Source organism: Argopecten irradians, chromosome 6 (genome assembly GCF_041381155.1).
Source record: "Argopecten irradians isolate NY chromosome 6, Ai_NY, whole genome shotgun sequence".
NCBI lineage: Eukaryota > Metazoa > Mollusca > Bivalvia > Pectinida > Pectinidae > Argopecten > Argopecten irradians.
In genome coordinates this window covers 36,545,358-36,565,543 of record NC_091139.1, presented here as the reverse complement: position 1 = coordinate 36,565,543, position 20,186 = coordinate 36,545,358, and positions in this window count along the sequence as shown.

The following is a 20,186-nucleotide window of genomic DNA, read 5'->3' as shown; positions in this document are numbered from 1 at the left end:
GTGCGTGCGATTTATTTTCGCTTATTTTGCGGCCGATAAGAATTCGCAAAAATAAATCGCCGTGAGCGAAAAATAAATAATTACAATCACAATACAATGTTTTACCTGTAACTACAATCACAATACAGCGTTTTACCTGTAACTACAATCACAATACAGTGTTTTACCTGTAACTACAATCACAATACAGTGTTTTACCTGTAACTACTATTACGGTACAGTGTTTTACCTGTAACTACAATCACAATACAGCGTTTCACCTGTAACTACAATCACAATACAGCGTTTTACCTGTAACTACAATCACATTACAGTGTTTTATCTGTAACTACAATCACAATACAGCGTTTTACCTGTAACTACAATCACAATACAGCGTTTCACCTGTTACTGCAATCACAATACAGTGTTTTACCTGTAACTACAATCACATTACAGTATTTTACCTGTAACTACAATCACAGTACAGCGTTTTACATGTAAAAATGTCATTGGACTTGAAAACGCGAAATTGATTCGCCGCGAAAAAGATATTACTACAGTAAATCGCGAAGGTAAAGCGTCGTATAAATATCATTAGCGTGCAAACGCAAAACATAGTCGTCGCGAAAATAAATTTGTTTACAGTAATTAAAAAAAAAATATATCGCGATCGATGGTGGCATTACCGCTTCAACTTACCTTAATTTTATGGGTTTTTTTATCAAAATGTCACTATAATGTTTTCTTCCGTTAGGAATCTATGATTGAGGATAGGGTTTTGTTACAAAGAAGAGGCGAAGGGAATCACTTTTTAAACAGACTTCCAACCTGGGGCATATCCTCTGATAATTGTTAATTAAACATTTACTCTGAAACAAACACTTTACAAGTGCTTTTTGACAAAAGGTTCTGTCCTCAGCAGACCTTTGAAATAGAGATGTCAAATCGGCGCTTTAGTTTGAATCATAAGACACAGACCAAATACCGGATTCGAAGATTGTAGCCTATTATTATAAGCTGATCTTTCATTGAAAGGAGGGCAGCTTCAAGTGAACGAAATTGTAGACGCTTTTACGCCCAGGGCTAAGAAATGGACACGGACCGGACATGATAACGTGGCTGGAGATTGTCCGGAGCGCGACTGGTGGATGGCCGTAGAAGACCTAGGATATGATACCTCTTGACTGATCTCGACCTCTGCTTTCCTTTGGACGTCTGCCTTTTGTCAGGGCCATGTTTAGCTCCTCAAATATTACAATAAATATTAAATGATAATCCCGCCTCGTATATTCTTCTTAACAATTATTTTCAATGATTATAATTCCTCGAATGTCCATCTCGACACCTGGCCAGTTAGCTTGTTAAATGGCCAGAAGCCCGTGGCATGGACACTCCTTCTACGGGTGGTCGGACAAAAATTCATATCATTCGCGTGGGTGCATATTAATGACAATCATATTGAATGCATATTTGTGAATTCGACACGCACAAGAGATAATAATAATATAATATTAAGCTATTTTCTGGCATTTGCTCAGTGTTTTATAACTTAAACCAACAACAGGTATGAATAATGTATTAGGAGGGACAGGTAGGGGTCACTTAGGATCAGCACATATTTTGAGCTGACCTTTAACTCCCGGAGTCAAATAATGTTTGGTACAAAACACGGACAAATCCCCCATATGTTACTACTGTCAGGTTCGTGTTCACCTTAGTTTCCCTTTACAATGAAATGTCAATTTTAAATATTTTTTACTTTAATGGTTTGGTTAGAGTTGGATTTAAAATTATCCTTATTAAAATGTAAATCTGGCATTAATATAAAATACTTATTCATATGGGCAAGACAAGTTGATAAAAATAACGGAACTTTTGTTGACTTGACACTCCTTCTGTACACGTGTTTGTCGTTAAATTTCCGTTCTTTTATTTTGAAATTTAAAATTCGTTCTCTCTTTCTAATCTACCATGTTGATATGTTGCAAATGATTATAATATGGAATGTGGATGGCCAGTAATTGATACAAAATTAGGTATTTGTTTAACTTTAACTCATTTTCACTGCGACTTTAGTAGACGTTTCTCTACCTAACTTTGGTTGGTTTTTTCCTGGATATTTGATAAACAAACAACAGAGTATACTGTACTTGTAATGGAATTGTGTTCACGGTGATTGATTTCGCGAATAGTATTGACTTGGAAAGACAAGCGAAAATACCCTTATATACAAATATCTCATGTTCTGTGATATTTTTCAAAGTTGTCCCCAAAACTTTTTTTTTAAAATAATAAATGCCATTGTTTTATAAGTAAGTTGTTATATTGACTTTAAACATATTTCATTGTCTTAAAAAAAACAAAGGGATAAGGCACACGTGATTACAACTTATGACGCCTTCTCCAGTCAACATGAAATATTCACAGGTGTTGATATAGGTATAAATCATAATTGAATTTAACAGATAGAGTACATAACAACAAGATAAACTATATATTATATTTTCATAATATGTTCAAAATCTTCTGCTGGACTTTATAAATGATTGCACAAGTTCAAATACATGACAATTTACTTCCATGCCCAAGTTTTCATTTCCATAAAGTAATAGATATAAATTCACTTGCATGTTCAGGTCATTTAAATTTTAATACATATCTGTACGAGCAGTAACATAAATCTAACATTCAAAAAAGAAATGGTTAGCATTTTCACAAGTGTTTCCACAGTTTATACAAATTGAGTCTGGTGCGGGAAAGGTCATCTTCGTTATATAGTTATCATAGAAGTATTAAAACCGATAACATGGACTATGAACCTGTAAATGTAGATCAATTTTACTTCGATGTTAAAAGAAATTTTTACATTATAAACATTCACGGGAGGTGTGCAACAAAGTACACAGCACCTTTCTGTAGTGATGGTGGTTCGTCACAGTCGTATATGTCTACGGGGGCTCTTAGTGTCGGGCTTGACCAATTAGAGCAATCAATACTGGTCGGAGTGGATTTGATGTAAAAAGTCGTAAATCACATGAAGATAAGGCCTGGGTGAGTAAGATTGATAGGCAAGGTGGGAAAAAACCTCCAAAACAGAAAATGTAATAATTTGCTATTTTGTCTATTTTGATTCTGATTTACCTAAATATCGTGACTTTGGCGTATAGCAATGTTATATTTTAATATATCTAGCATAGAAATGAATAAAAGTATATATTGAAATAAATTTATTTCATTTGAACAACATAAATTAGACTTTGTGTAGAAACCAATGGGGAGTTTGCCAGGCAACCATTTGTTAATATCAGATAACGACAGTTCTAGCGCGTCACAGTCTTCTTGTTTTCCACGACAAGTTAACAATTATCATGATTATGTTACGATTCGAAGTGAAAAATCAATTTTAATGAGAGTTAATAGAACGAGAAAAAGTTGAAGTGTCCCCCTGGGTGGTATTGCTGTAAAGTATATGACACGGCAGAAGCAGTAAGCTTTAGAACAAGAGCAGCCATTGATGCCGGGGATCAAACTAGCGATCTCCGCGTCGCCGGATTACGCTAGGGTTTGAAGCACTCATAGCGCCACTAGGCTTCATGGAGACTTTCTGTGGACAATTAAGAAAAAAATTAACATGCGCAATAGTCTTTTCACAAAATGATGGAATGTAATAGCGGATAGAAAGAACTCCATTGTTTGATTTTTTACATATGTCATTTCAACTTCGACAAATTTGATTTCGATACCGAAATCAGATTTAGCTTCTGATGTATATACATTTATATTTTAATCGTGTTAAAATTTGAGATAAATCAGGATTATGTTTAAATTTCTCTACGATAATTTCATTATAAATTTTATATTTGGAAAAAGTTATAACAAAATTGTTCTTATAGATATATACTAATTCGTTTACAAACTCTGTATTTATTCAAGTTAATTTGATTTTGACTTATGTAATCACAGCGCTGTCGGAAACTGTCGGAAAGTGAAAATAAAATCAAATAATCAAAGGATAAGACGGTATAAAACAGACAAAAATGGATTTGCAGAGTAGACATCAAATCAGGACGAACGTATTCGCTGTAACTCAAAGCACGCCGAAAACATTGTTTATAGAAGTCTAAATGAAACAAATATTGATATTAGAACAATGTAAGTTGTCACTTCTACAGTCATCTTCAACTTGGTCAGTTCCAGAGTGAAGTAGGAAAAGAAGCATGTATGGATGATTAATTAATATTTAGCTTCAAACAATTTCTATTTGCCTTTCCCACATATATAATGGTACAAAGACCGATTAGAAAAGTCATCACTTTTTCTCAGTCATTTTCTCATGTGGAAGAAGTGCCTTCCGGTAACTGCAATGTTATTTTTTTAGCAAATTCAATAAACAATACATAACTTTGATGAAATCTTCTGTGATTGGCTAAGTGAAAGCTTACCTTAGTTTTGGACTTGTATCTATTTTATCTTAGGGTCTGACCTTATATTGATATTCTTAGACAAATTTTACGTTCGACCGCCGTCAAGGCTTCCTCCAAAAGACATTAAGATATGGACACATTTAATTTTATCTACTAATAGAATAGCAAAATGCACTGTCTATCTTAGAGTTCAAATGTGTCTTAAGAAGCACGTGTTGGTAATTAAATAGCCTTATTTGCTTTTTCCACATATATTATGAAATAAAGACAGATTACAAAAGACAGCACATTCTCATTTAATTTCTCGTGTGGAAAAAGTGCCTTCCCGTAACTACTATGTTAATTTTTGCAATGTCGATAAACAATGCATAACTTTGATGGCACCCTCTGTGATTGGCTAAGTCAAAGACTAATTTAGTTTTATACTTGTATCTATTTTATCTTAGGGTCTGACCTTATTTTGATATTCTAAGACAAATCTTAGGTTCTAACACATTTTATTTCATGTTTAATGGAATTTAAAATAAACTCTTTACCTTAGAGCGAGAAAAGTTAAATTTGACTCAAGTGACGATTGAGTTAACATAAGAAGGTACAGCTGAAACCGTTATCTGTGTTAATAACTTGATAGGTGAAATGACCAACCCTTTTTGGTCAGTAAGCAGCTGATTATAAAACCAAAACTCAAAATTCAATTTTCCAAAGCCTGTTAAATAGAAATATTTTCTAGAGCACCTGGGTTTTGTACCATTGTTATAATTACTGTCTTTAAGTAACACTCTGTACTACATTCAGCGTTTCGATTACCGTTATCATTTATATCGATATTCGCTATCTAAAATGTGTGCCATGATATAAGGGCACCAGCAGTAAACGTTATAAAGTCAACAAACATTGAGGTCAATTGTCAGAACTTCGTTAAAAGAATAGCTCGATAACGCTATATTCATAAAGGAATGATGAGATTACGAAACCAAAACGCATTACATAGTAATGAAAAGTTCAAATATTTATATATGGATTTTAAAATTACATGTATTGAAATTTACCATTACCAATAACCAATAACATTTTTACCAATAACATTTTTTCATTAAATCTGATTTTAGTAAAGATAATATTCTTAACGCTTTCAAACAAATAGTACAAATGTCTTTCCATAATAAAAAAAAAACCAATCCTTTGTATTGTTTTTTTTATATTCATGTAATTAAATGTCGAAGGAAGTTAACAAGAAGCTATCATTTAATTTTTTATACCAATCTAGTGATAAATAAACGATAGAAATCAAACTCACCCGTAGTCCAGGTGAGACCGAACATGTATTATTAAGCATGATTGGGTTGGAGGTAGGAATACAAGGAGGGGATGTCTGATGGTCTCTAAAGTGTAAACGACCGGGGTCATACAAGTCAGACTGTGTATCCTCGTAATAATGGCATTAGTATAGTTAGCCGATTGGTAGTTAGACCAAAACGATATTATACAGCAAATATAGTCACTTATAACGAGGTTATCAGACCGACAGCGTGAAATGTTTAGGTGTAGCTGTGGTACCGCCATGGCGTATTGTGTATAATGTTGTTACACACAATTACGATTGGTGAGGATGTTACTTAACAGGGACATTGCAAAACTTATTCTCTGAGTAAATTGCTAGTGTTTTTTTACCATATAAAAAGTGTGGGCTTTTTTTTACAGTTATGGTCATTGAAGGATATGCCCGGTAATGGTACCAAAGAAAGCATTCATTTTTAAAAGACAACCCACATTAAAAGAGCATATAAAATAAATAGTAGGAATCAAATATGAAAAGGCAAAGAAAAATAAATAACGTGAAAAAGTAAAACATGAATTTATGAAAGTGACTAAATCACACCCATAATATTCCAGATAATAAATTATTGAAAGATATGACTACAGCCAACAAACTGCGACGGTATCTTGGATAGGTCGATAATTGTAAATATAAATCTCCTTTGTGTCTGTAGTACTATCGAGTGTACACATCATCGGGAAAACCTTATTAAACATTAATTATTATTAATAGCATCTTGGCTTGCACAGGAAAACAAATTGTTGAAAAAGAGAACCAGGTGTTTCTGAAGGTTAAGCATCATCTGATTCGCCAACGACAGCAGCCATAGAAACATTTATTTCAACATTGATTCAAACTTTCCTAACTTATTAATATGGACCATATTGGACATATTTGGAAACATTGAAATCATCCAATCATAGTCTATGAGCAGAGCCATGTGTGTTAAGATTTATTATCCGAGCATGGTTTATTTCTAGGTACACGTATAGCTGTTTGAGGTTCAAACATAATATATTACAAGAAAGAAATTTTCCCCTGGAAATAGAAAATGGTTGCTTCAAATGGCGAAACAGAATCAAATGTTGGAAGGCAATATATTCTTGAAGATAAAAATAATAGCCATAATTTATAGAAAAAAAACCAACAAAAGAACATATATTGGTATGCTTGAAAAGAATAATGATGTATCGACATCTTTACAATATCAACCAGAATTTAAAATACGTTGGTGAAAAAGATTGTATTTCAGCATGCTGACACTTCATTAATGGGTAACGTCTTCATACAGTCTTACTACAAAGTCTTACACCCCAATGCTGTCATTCATGCATACTAGACATTGGTAAAGAACTGTGTCATTCAGTCGCTGTGTGCACAATTATCAAGAAATGAAAACACCAGACGAGCCGCTTTAATATTTAACAATTTTCAGTAATTAGGGATTAATTGAAATCCAATTGATACCTAACGACAGATATCACACTCTACAGATTTCTGTGATGATATAATTGACCACCATATCCTTTAATGATATGGGCCCTGCGTTATCTCGTCACATTGCCTGCGCGAATTACACTGTAGCTGTGATGATCAAGGTTTAGATTATTTAAACTGTTAATAAAGCAATTCATAGTTTATTCATAAAACATCTTTTGTTTGGGACGTCCAAGATTTTTTTTATAGATATTAAAAAAAAAGATATGTTTCTATTCATTTCTTTCAACTTACTAATTTTCAGACAGCTACGGTATCTTATTTGACATAATATTCGTGTTCATTTTGAAATTTTAGAACCTCTTATGATATAAATGTTGAGGAGAAGGAGGAGGGGGACAATAATCAAGAAGAGGAGAGATAGCACAGGAGAAGATAAGAAGCTTAGGTAAAAATAGGAGGAGGAGGAAAATTGTGAGGAGCAGGATGACGAGAATGATGAGGAATTCGACGAAGAAGGTTGCGACGAATAGAACGATGACGAGGAAGAGGAGTAAGGGTATGCTTTTAATCAGAATTAGAATGTGATGGAAGTATCTGAACAAAAGATTTCAAAAGAAAGTAAAGACTAATGGTCTAATTATAGGCAAAACACTGTAACAAACCATACTTTATGTTATATATAATTAATTTTATATCTCTTACAATATAATTTACACCATTCCCTCACATCACAACAGCTCGAAAATGACGTTAATTTAAAATACATTTAACGATCCACGCTTCCAAAATTGAACAATTTGAAAAGATATTTAGGGTGTTATTGACATGTTCTGTCACCGCCAGCAGTACAGATATAAATCGCCTCCCATAACTAGTAAATTTTGGCCCCACGACCCGCATACCCTCCCCTTTAAGTTATGTGTCTGTAGCGGTCAACCGATTAACTTTCTTAACTTGCCGCTATTATGTATTTCACTTCCACAAACATGCCAGATAACGTTAGGCTACATATTGTGTTTTAATGGTAAAGGTTGATAATTTTTCAAAAGAAAGAAAACAATTTCACAAGGTTTTATAGCTTCTTTCAAAGAATTTGATTTTAAAAATATTTATCTTTTTAAGAAAAATATTAAGATCAAACAAACTTTTAAATGTTTGAAAGAAAGAAAATGATGTAAATATGTAAACACTGATATATAGTCGTTCTATTGTGAAGTAACCACATTTGAATTGAATGCCGTATTTCAATTGGAAACAATTTACATCGGTCTAACTGAATTTGCCTGAACGATGATTTTCCACATAAGGTGGTACGATAACTAACAAAATTTAGACTAATGAAACTACAATTCTTATGTTTTTGACAATACAAATGGTTCAACTAAGAATAGCCATGACGGAGCGAAGTTAATTTGTATCCTTCTTTAATCGGGTTTTCTGTTAAAAGTTCGACCCTCATGTTTGGCAGACGCTCGTTGGACGCAAGTTGAATTTATTCTTATTTCTGGTCTCAAAATTATATTGACATTTACGAGCCTCACACCGCCTGTCTGAAGTGTTTTACATATGTACAGGTCATGTACTATAAGACAAATATAGGAATGTCGCCTTCTTCATGTCCGTTTACGTTTTTGATTTCATCTTTAAACCGCAGGTTTTTTTTCTGTGTTTTTTTGTGTGCTCTTTTTGACGTAGTTTTTGGTTTCTTCCATTGTATTGACTTGACATTATTTGTTTGAGATAGCCTGATGTTCAATTCATTTGATATATTTAAAATTAATGAAATATAGTTGAAATTGAAAATGAAAAACTATTTGCTTCATATATTCCTGGTAATTTTGTCATGGTTATATCTTTGCCCTATGTTTGTTTGAAAAATCTATTGAAATCGTGTGCATTCATGTGTACGTTTTTGCTGTCAATCCTGCATTCATGAATATGTTTTTACTGTCAATCCTGCATTTATGTATTCGTTCTTATTGTCAATCCTGCATTTATGTATACGTTTTTACTGTCAATCTTGCATTTATGTATACATTTTTACTGTCAATCCTGCATTTATGTATACATTTTTACTGTCAATCCTGCATTTATGTATACGTTTTTACTGTCAATCCTGCATTTATGTATACATTTTTACTGTCAATCCTGCATTTATGTATACATTTTTACTGTCAATCCTGCATTTATGTATACATTTTTACTGTCAATCCTGCATTTATGTATATGTTTTTACTGTCAATCCTGCATTCATGTATATGTTTTTACTGTCAATCCTGCATTCATGTATATGTTTTTACTGTCAATCCTGCATTTATGTATACGTTTTTACTGTCAATCCTGCATTTATGTATACGTTTTTACTGTCAATCCTGCATTTATGTATACGTTTTTACTGTCAATCCTGCATTTATGTATACTTGTTTTTACTGTCAATCCTGCATTTATGTATACGTTTTTACTGTCAATCCTGCATTTATGTATACGTTTTTACTGTCAATCCTGCATTTATGTATACGTTTTTACTGTCAATCCTGCATTTATGTATACGTTTTTACTGTCAATCCTGCATTTATGTATTCGTTTTTACTGTCAATCCTGCATTTATGTATTCGTTTTTACTGTCAATCCTGCATTTATGTATACGTTTTTACTGTCAATCCTGCATTTATGTATACGTTTTTACTGTCAATCCTGCATTTATGTATTCGTTTTTACTGTCAATCCTGCATTTATGTATTCGTTTTTACTGTCAATCCTGCATTTATGTATTCGTTTTTACTGTCAATCCTGCATTTATGTATACGTTTTTACTGTCAATCCTGCATTTATGTATACGTTTTACTGTCAATCCTGCATTTATGTATTCGTTTTTACTGTCAATCCTGCATTTATGTATACGTTTTTACTGTCAATCCTGCATTTATGTATACATTTTTACTGTCAATCCTGCATTTATGTATACGTTTTTACTGTCAATCCTGCATTTATGTATACGTTTTTACTGTCAATCCTGCATTTATGTATACGTTTTTACTGTCAATCCTGCATTTATGTATACTTTTTACTGTCAATCCTGCATTTATGTATACGTTTTTACTGTCAATCCTGCATTTATGTATATGTTTTTACTGTCAATCCTGCATTCATGTATATGTTTTTACTGTCAATCCTGCATTTATGTATTCGTTTTTACTGTCAATCCTGCATTTATGTATTCGTTTTTACTGTCAATCCTGCATTTATGTATACGTTTTTACTGTCAATCCTGCATTTATGTATCGTTTTTACTGTCAATCCTGCATGTATACTGCAATCCTGCATTTATGTATATTTTTACTGTCAATCCTGCATTTTTTTTACTGTAATCCTGCATTTAGCTTATGTATCATTTTTACTGTCAATCCTGCATTTATGTATACGTTTTTACTGCCAATCCTGCATTTATGTATATGTTTTACTGTCAATCCTGCATTTATGTATACGTTTTTACTGTCAATCCTGCATTTATGTATACGTTTTTACTGTCAATCCTGCATTTATGTATATGTTTTACTGTCAATCCTGCATTTATGTATACGTTTTTACTGTCAATCCTGCATTTATGTATACGTTTTTACTGTCAATCCTGCATTCATGTATATGTTTTACTGTCAATCCTGCATTTATGTATACATTTTTACAATAATTCGCGAAATGACACAAATAATGTTGTTAACAATAAGCGAATGATGTCTCGGATGAATACCACTTCGTTAATATGACGCTAATTATGAGGAGCAAAGCCGGAGATCACGGAGAATAAAAAACCTGGTAGAAAGTTCAGAGATACATTTGTAATTCTATTAAGATGTGTTTTATCTTATATTTTGTTGTTCAATATGTTTTCTACTAGATACTGATAAATAACATCGAGAATGTCATCAAATATCTCTCAATAAATCAAATAGCTACTTTCTTAATAAAAAATAATATCTGTTAATATCAACAAATCAATCATGACTCATTTTAATACAAATTTAATTGCTACATAAAAATAGTCTATTTTGATGTATGATATACTATTTATCATCAATTAGCATCGTGCTTGCTTATTCAACATCAATTATCAAAGCATTGTATTCCTTGTTTATTACTAAATATCAATCGATGTCGTCTTATATGCAATATAACGTGATACGATTCATTTAACATCTAACCAAGGAGATGATTTAACTTGTTTGCATATTATCTAGACGTCTTTGTTACTTTTCACTATTCAACGAAATGCTACGAAATAGAGAGATAAAACATTTTAAGATGTTTTGAGAATTGAATCCGAACCGGAATATGAAATTTTGATATATCATGCTGTTTTGGTCACCAAACAAAAAAATCGAAAATTAAGCAAAGAAAAAGAAATTAATTGGTCCTAATAAATAAGAATGTCATGCAACGCTTTGCATCTGTAAACTACACGTCATATGAGAAATTGGCTGATTGTGTGGCCCTTATTAGCACTGCCAGGTTTGCTGTGATCCCTCTCGTGTAGCCCCGTGTGTCAGAGAGTTACCCATTTAGTGCACGGTGTTGAAACTAGATCCGGAACACTTGACTAGCAAATATAACGGTAAACAAGCGCGTGCTCCCCGCCAGACTCGCAATATCTACCCGTATATTTCACGTTAATCCCCACAAATACTTTTGATAACGATACCAAACCTCAGGCACGTGAAGCACATTTAGGCATTAGCAAGTCGTAAATCTTGGCTCCGCATCGCCTATCACTAACCTCTTCATGATATTGCCAATTTAATAGTTTGTTATCTCGTCATGCCGTTTTGTCCCCGCTCTTTAAACACAAGTACACCGCCGTATTTATCCTCGGCCGGTTTCGGTTGGCAGACGCTCGTACCTGTTGGTTTAAATACTCTATTCACACTTTTTCAAAACTTACAAATTTCCACCCACATCGTTGAGAATTTATAACCTTTGGTCGTTTTACGTAACTTCATTAAAAAACTCGCAAAATGTGTAATGTCAAAAGATGTGTCTTTTATTCAATGACCTCTTTCAAAATTTAATCTAATAAATCTATGTGCCCGGCACAAGCTTGGAGCTTAATCAGAGTTAATGATAAATTGGTAACCTCCGGATTCACATGCGCGGCGCTTGTGTAATATTACTCGACAGCAGTAATACGGCCAAATTGTGCGGGTCCCGTATCCTTGCTCGTATACATTAATAAAGGGGTGTTGCAGGCTAAAGGGCTCCCATCCCCTTCTGTGTATTCAGGAATACATATTTTGATACTAAAATGGAAATAAACTCTACTAGCGCATATGGTCCTCTTATAATCAAATTGTAATGTTACGTCCAAGACGAAAGTTAATTGTATTCCTAAAGTCTTGGTGTCCTTTACACGTGTTTTCTCTAGTTATCCCTGGAACTGTCGCTCTCACGCTCTGGACGTCAGTCACGCAGCTCCATATATCTTAATAAATCATGTTAATAATGTATAATAACAACATCACTTTCTGTATATAACGTATCGTATTCATATGATGATATGTTTATAATAATTTTGCCGAAAATATTGCTTCATTACATGAGATCTGTGAAAAAAATCGAATTCTATATTTATTATTGGATCTTTAATGTATGTTTTAGTTATTTAGTTATTATGATAATTTATTCAATAAATATACAAAATCTAAATAGCAGCCATTTCCATATATAACGTATTGTATTAATATGATCCATCGAAAAATAAAACATTTCAACTTTTTTTTCTTAATTGTACGTAAAATCCTATCGTATATTTATTTTTAGATTGACAACTATGTGTTGTTGATCATCTAATTTATTCATTAGATATGAAATATCTAGTTCTAGATAATATGTATTGTACTGACTAAAGTTGATTGATCATTTTATAAATGTATGCCTACAGTAGAAATAACTCCTTTCGATGAATTTACATAACGAACTAGCCACAATTTGACGGAGAATAGGTTAAAATACTGAAGTACGCTTTTTTATTTCCTTAATATCGAGTTATAATTACAATTTCATAATAATTATTATTTCGTTTCTTCTGGGAGAAATCAAAGTTTAAAGTGTCAAAATCTAGAATAACGTCAGAATAAGGTCGATTTTGCCCTATTCTCACTGGAGTAATAATATCGCATCTTCATCATGATTATTTCTTATCATGTTTTACAATGTTTTATAAAAAAAACCCAGAAGAAATAGGAAGTAATGAAAAAATGTTTTAAAGTCAGAAGGGAGATAGATATTGATTTTGTTACCATTACTCATTTGCATCTTCCCGAGAATAAACAAAAAACATAAAGAGATAGAAACTTATTTGATCCTCATTATCCATTTCCAACCTGCAGCGATTAACCAACTACTTACAGACATACATATTAATTTGATCGCCATTTTCATTTTCTACTAGCAGAGATTAAACAAAATAGTTAAACAGGAATGAATAAATCCACTAAATAAATATTACATAAACTACTATTAAATGTGTAAAAAATGCTTTTTAGATAATGCTTAAACAATAAAGAAACTGACAACGATATGATCAACATAAGGAGATGAGCTGGCTGTCCATTGGACAACAAACCTGGTATGGTAATGACAGAACCATATTAGTGTGAGTGAGAGTAGTGCCTTTTTGTGATACAGCTTGGTAACCATGCCCCTTATTCTTAATTAAACAAGCGTTGTTACAAACGTTGCTGGGTTCCATCCCGTATCTGACAAAAACCCCTCTTTACACCAGCTCTCAAAATAAATTGCATTCTGAACGCAACATGACTGAAACACGGGGTCTTGGCAAATTTGCATCGGCCGTAACTTTAGTTATTTCACAGCAAACTAAATATAACAAGAGTAAATGTGGGTAGGTATCAATTAAAACATGTAATTAGTGCGCCAGCACATTACAGCACGGTAACCACACCAGCACCTAGCCCCATATCTGATTAGCTAACGCTCTCTCGACAGGTTTCATTATTGTTTTCAACCAACGTCCGCTTCTGTTGAAATATTAATTTCGGAAAAATACATCACCTTTAAGCAAATTTTATCACATAGGCACCCTGTCTCTCAATCCCTGACAGGATCATTACACGTTCTGTCAATAAGGGTATATAATGTCAGTGTCATTCAGGTTAGAAAAACTATGTGGAGCAATTCATATCATCTTAATGTTGAATAATGCGAACCACGCATATTTTTAGGAACAAATCCACCAAATGTATTGGACAATACGACAAACTTTTTCCCAATTCGTATATATGATTCTAAAACAATATTAGAATATATAAGATATTGACCAAAAACTTGATGTATCTGTCTAGAGATTTTCGACTTATTCGAAATTTCTATTTGCGAATTAAAAAAAAATTGATTGCACTTTCCAAAGCTCGAAACAATTTTCTCGTCAACTATTTGACTTGTATAAGAACGTTCAAAGTCATTATGTCAGTATTATCATTTTATATATAAAGTCGTTACTGAGACTTCCATTGTGGTGATATATGCATTTTACGATCGCAATCTTTATATCATATCATCGTTATTGTATTTTAGTTTGTTTAATAATTTTACAGAAATTCAAACGTAAATTCAGCATTTGTAATAAGAATTAGTTAAGTATTGTTCGGAATAAAACTATATATTCACATAAAAATATTAAAGATATTCACAATTTTACAACTTGTGTAGCATAACATAGTTTTCTTCATGCAGAGATGCAGCAAAACCAGAAATCAATACATCAAAGGGAGGCAACCCAAAAGTAAATACTAAAATATGTGCAGCAATAATGCACTCATTACATATACCAATACTGCTCTTATAATGGCCATGAAGATCCATGATATCTTTTCTGTTGTTTTGTATAAAACAGTACTATTTACAACAACAATGAAGAATATAATTTATCACAGAGTAGAATAATCATTTACATGAATCTACCCTCAGATAGTGGCACTTTGTGTTCAGTTTACAACTCCATTCAATACTCCAACGTTTCAATCCCTCAACAAGGTGGGAAGAGGGGTTAGGGGTAATTAAATGGAATGAAATTAAAGCAGGACCTACTATTGCAATGCTAATCGTCATATAGGCGAACGGCCTGGCGGAAACATACTGGTGCGTTTAATGAAGTAAATAAGGAGTTATCCATGCATACGAGACCAGCAGGGGCGGGGTCAGACAACAATACAAGATCTGGCTAATATAAAACTTTTAACGGGACCGTGTGCTCTTCAGATAGCATGAATCAAACTGAAGTTGAAATAGGCAGCGAAATAAGAAATGATTATAAAATCAGAATACGGACACATGTTGTTCCACCCCTCCTGATTATCACCCGCCCTGCTGATCATGCGGGCCAGCCCCCTCCCGGCCGGTTGGATGCGGGCCGCCTTACCCACCCGTATACTGAAGGAAGCGGATAGGACTGGTTGGTATCAATCCCCACCCGTCTTACCCACGGCCTCCACCGTTAGTTACAATACAGTATCTTCTTCTACTCGACAGGCGGCATCTCCTCAGCATCACAATATTTCGGTAAACAATAGCACGACTTGTTCTTTTTACTATTGAAATTGATCGGAATACCTGCATGAAATGATCTCTGTATTATGTTGTTTTTAATGTATTCGATTTTTCATATTGTCAGATATATGCTAATTCCTATCTAATGAATATTTCCCAGTCAGATGATAAAGTAAATACAGTACAACGTAAGTTAGTCAATGTCAATTAAAGAAGCTTGTTATAATAACAGGTAAAGGCAATGGATTTAGATATATTTAGACTTGATTAATTTATTATGTTTATTTGTTCACACTCCTATGACAGTTGGTTATAGGGTATACTTATTATCTTTTATCTTTAACAGACATAGCACTCAATTACTGACAGAATTGATATTGATTTATTAAATTGACTGGTGACACAATAAAAACAAAGCTAAAAATAAACATAATCATATACTCTAAACGTGAATATTTTCGCAAGTGCTTCTTTCGTGGTATTGTTAGATTTAACAAAAAGTTTCTACATGTACAATATATTACGCGCGGTGGAAATGTTCACGATCAAGTGACATTCATGCGATTTAATTTAACAAATTCCAACCATAAAATTACAATAAAGCTGTTGTTTTAACATTTCGTGACTATTTTATGGATTCTAATTGTGAAAAATTCTATGTTGCTTGAAAATAAATAAAATGACAGATACAGAGTCATAATACAGTACGATATAACCCTCAGAACAGTGGATATAATTATTCCTTATGCCAGAATAGAGGACCGCCATCTTTACCGTTTGATGGATGTTTTCTTTCTCAAAACTGCGAATGGCATAAACCGTTTTTGACATAAACTTACGACGTAGAGTTCAGCTTAAAACTTCAAACATAATATTTTGAGGGTACTAAAATCTCAATTAAAACTAAAATGAATTAAGTAGTGAAACCTTCCAGTAGACCATTGACCAACGGTTAGGTGTTGTACTGCTGACTAAGCGTCTCCTTTTTGTTTTCACACAATAATTCATCGAAGAAAATACCACTAAAAGCACTTCCAACCTTTATTGGTGATATTTCATTCTTCGTAAAGCCCCCTTTCATTGTACATTCCGGATACTGAAACAAACTTAACTTCGCGTTTTAGAGTATATAACATTTATCAACAAACTAATTTCGAGATTAAAAACTACAAAAAAAGTTTCACTGGGGCTTTGATTGATGAAAACAATCGAAATCAAATCGCAGGCGAAAATAAATTTGTGTGTAGTATTTGTATAGTGGATGGAAGTTTATAAAAAATATCATCTTATTCAATGACGCCCCCTCCCCCCCCCCAAAAAAAAAAACAAAAAAAAATTAAAAAAAAACTCACTGAAAATTTGATGACACCCCCTTGACATTTCGGAAATTGAATAAAACCATCTTAAATATTTAGCACAGCGTATTTAGCATGAAGCTTTAACCGACTTTTCCTAATAGTATTGTGTTCAAACATGGTGATAAGCTTAGACATAAATGCAATAGACGATATCTGAGGTGATGGTAAGGGAAGTAACTCTTTTAATAAATTTTCAAAAAATCCTCCTCCAGATGGAGAAAAAAAACTTTTAAATTTTTTTAGACTTTTGTAAATTCAAAGAAGGAATATTCCCGTATACGATTTTTTATTTACAATGTTAGTACTATTATTATTCTTCAATTTTAGAAATTAATATGATAGACAATAAATATTCATATTAATGGTAGCTATCGGCAATTATATGGTGATTAACAGGGATAACTGATATAGAAGAGAAAATATCCTCCAATCCTTTTGAATTAATCAGCAGGTTTAAATCCCATGAATAAAAAGCAATGCAGGTGATCTAGACCATTTAATATATCCCCCTGCCATCGTCAGTCACCCACGTGATCAGCCTACACTAGGTTGCGATCTGATGTATAAATAAAGTGTAGTGGAGATTAAGTACCGTGGTTTCCGAGGGTGTCCCCTTCCTTGCCACAATTAGAATTAGCAGAAATATTTATTTACAGTAATTCAAATCCCTCATACATCTCCATTGGTGTTTGTTAATTAATTGAATATAATGTAAAGATTGGTCGGCTCCAATACACTACAAAATTACTAGGAATTTCAAGTTTAAAGAAACTAATTAAATTAAATTAACAAAACCAACAAGCAAGAGGTGTTTCTCTTTAGTTGACTGTCCATTAATGGATTGTAACACCTCTGCAATAGCAACTTACGGTATATGTCTCATTGGAATCGATATTCTAAGTTTTCATAACAATATTTGTGACAAACTTTGCTTGCTGATGATCAAATGTTTAACAAAGGGGTTCTAAATTTAATTAGGTTTATGAAGACTGTGAGAGAGTTTAACGGTCAAAATTATGGTCCAATTAGGACAATCGTTTGTCGATATAAGGGTAGATTTTTTAATGATCGAATTCGCCATTTAACGAAATTCTCTAACCCAGAGTGTGTTTTATCCCGAACTTGACGTTGATATGTATGCCAGGTATCGCCAGTAAATCTAAGAGCGCTTACACTTCCGGAGCACTTGGCGCTGTTCTCCTGACTTTTTTTCTCAAGACAATGGCGTGACAACAAAAGAATATGACTTCACGTTGGTGATATATTTTGTTAATACAATTCCCTTGATTACGCTAAGTAAATGCCAAATCCGTCGACTAAGTTAGAAGTCTTTTCTTTTTCCTCTGAATGAACACTTAATGTAGATAACGCGAGACGCCTGGAGACTTATTCTGTCTGACTATTATTTTTCATTAGTTTCACAATTAACACTTAGCGCGGACAGGGGAGTGTACCCATGGCGATACTTATGTCACCATACCCAACAAATAAAAACTACTTTAGCGGAGAATATCACCTTATTAGATCAGTAAATGAGATAAGCATTTGGCTTCCATGTAATAAACAAACTAAAGGGATTTTGTACATGATCATAGATCGCTATCGCAATGGCTAAGCAAGTAGTCTAAGCAAGCTAGTACACAAAGTGTTCTTAGTGACAACGCTTGGCGATGAATAAAATAATGGAAGCCACTTACTTATTTTCATTTCACATATAAATTAAAAAACATACTTAGTGATCATTAGTTTTATAACCTCAATCATCCAATTTGATTGATAATAAAAACAACTGATTAAAAACCAGATACATCATTATGAAAACAGAATATACCTACAAAGAATATATAAATAATACTCGTCTAACGTTACATAATAAAAACAATCAACAATAGCATGTCAAAGATTTTCTTTCAAAAAGACAAAGCAAATAAACAGTAAATAACAACATTTCATCACAAACAGCAAATTGATAAGCATTACCGAAATGACATTTAGATAAGCTTTTCACATCGAGGTTTACCATCTCTATATTTGAAAAGCTTTCATGTAGAAGTGACGAAGCGTGTTTCCTTAGCGATATTGCTAGCGTAAAAATTTATTAGACACGAACAAAAATATATTCTTTAATTCTCACTATCTGGGAGAGCAAACGTGAAATTCCTAATCAATGATGCCGGTCATACATCCTATCTCTAGGTCAGTTCTTGATGAACATATTTATCGAAAAGGGAAACAAGTATTCGTCGATGGTGTTATAAAGCATACATTATACATAATTTCCTTCAATGATTTGTATTTCTCTAATCCTGTACATTTATGTATTCGTCAAAATTTCATTCGTGAGTGTCATGTTTTAAAGATGCAATGATGACTTTGCATATTATCATTTTAAAGAAAATACAACCATCACAATAACATTTAGAGCAAAGTTTCTGGTGTGAAAATCACCCAATTGTAAATATCTATAAAATATGTACTTTTACATGTTTAGCCTAACAGGATTGACTTTTTAAAGATCATGAAAATTGAAAAAAATTCCTTGATATGCATATTACATGTTATTTTAATGCTTTGTTGAAATCAGGCACCACTCAGAAATCCATAAATCATAAATAATTACGTATTTAATCCATATGCTTCGAATTCAATTTCGATTAAGCAAAAGTATTTTATACTAAAATACATTTTTCTAAGAACCTGAAAAATAACAAGGTAATAGAACCATTCGCTCCTTAAGAGTTACCGTCCTCCGCGGCATCGCTGATACCCGCAACACAGGTATAGTTCAAACTCGGGCCATGTCATACTTCCTTTATAGAACTAAGACATCAATGGATCCACAAGAACCACTGAGTAAGGACATCCCTATACCACAATGAAACAGGGCAGTTTCCAAATTTACCACAACCTAAGGGAAGCAATGTCCAACTGTTTAGAAAGGCAATATCTGCAAATAGAAAAAAATGACTTGTTTCATCTGATTGCAAGTCGCCCCTGTCAGTTTCATTTTTGGGTAAAAATACAATTCAGGTAACGTTATAGCCAGCGTATTTCGTAAGTCGGCAAACGTTCAACTCTATGTCAGAGTGTGACAATGTGTAATAG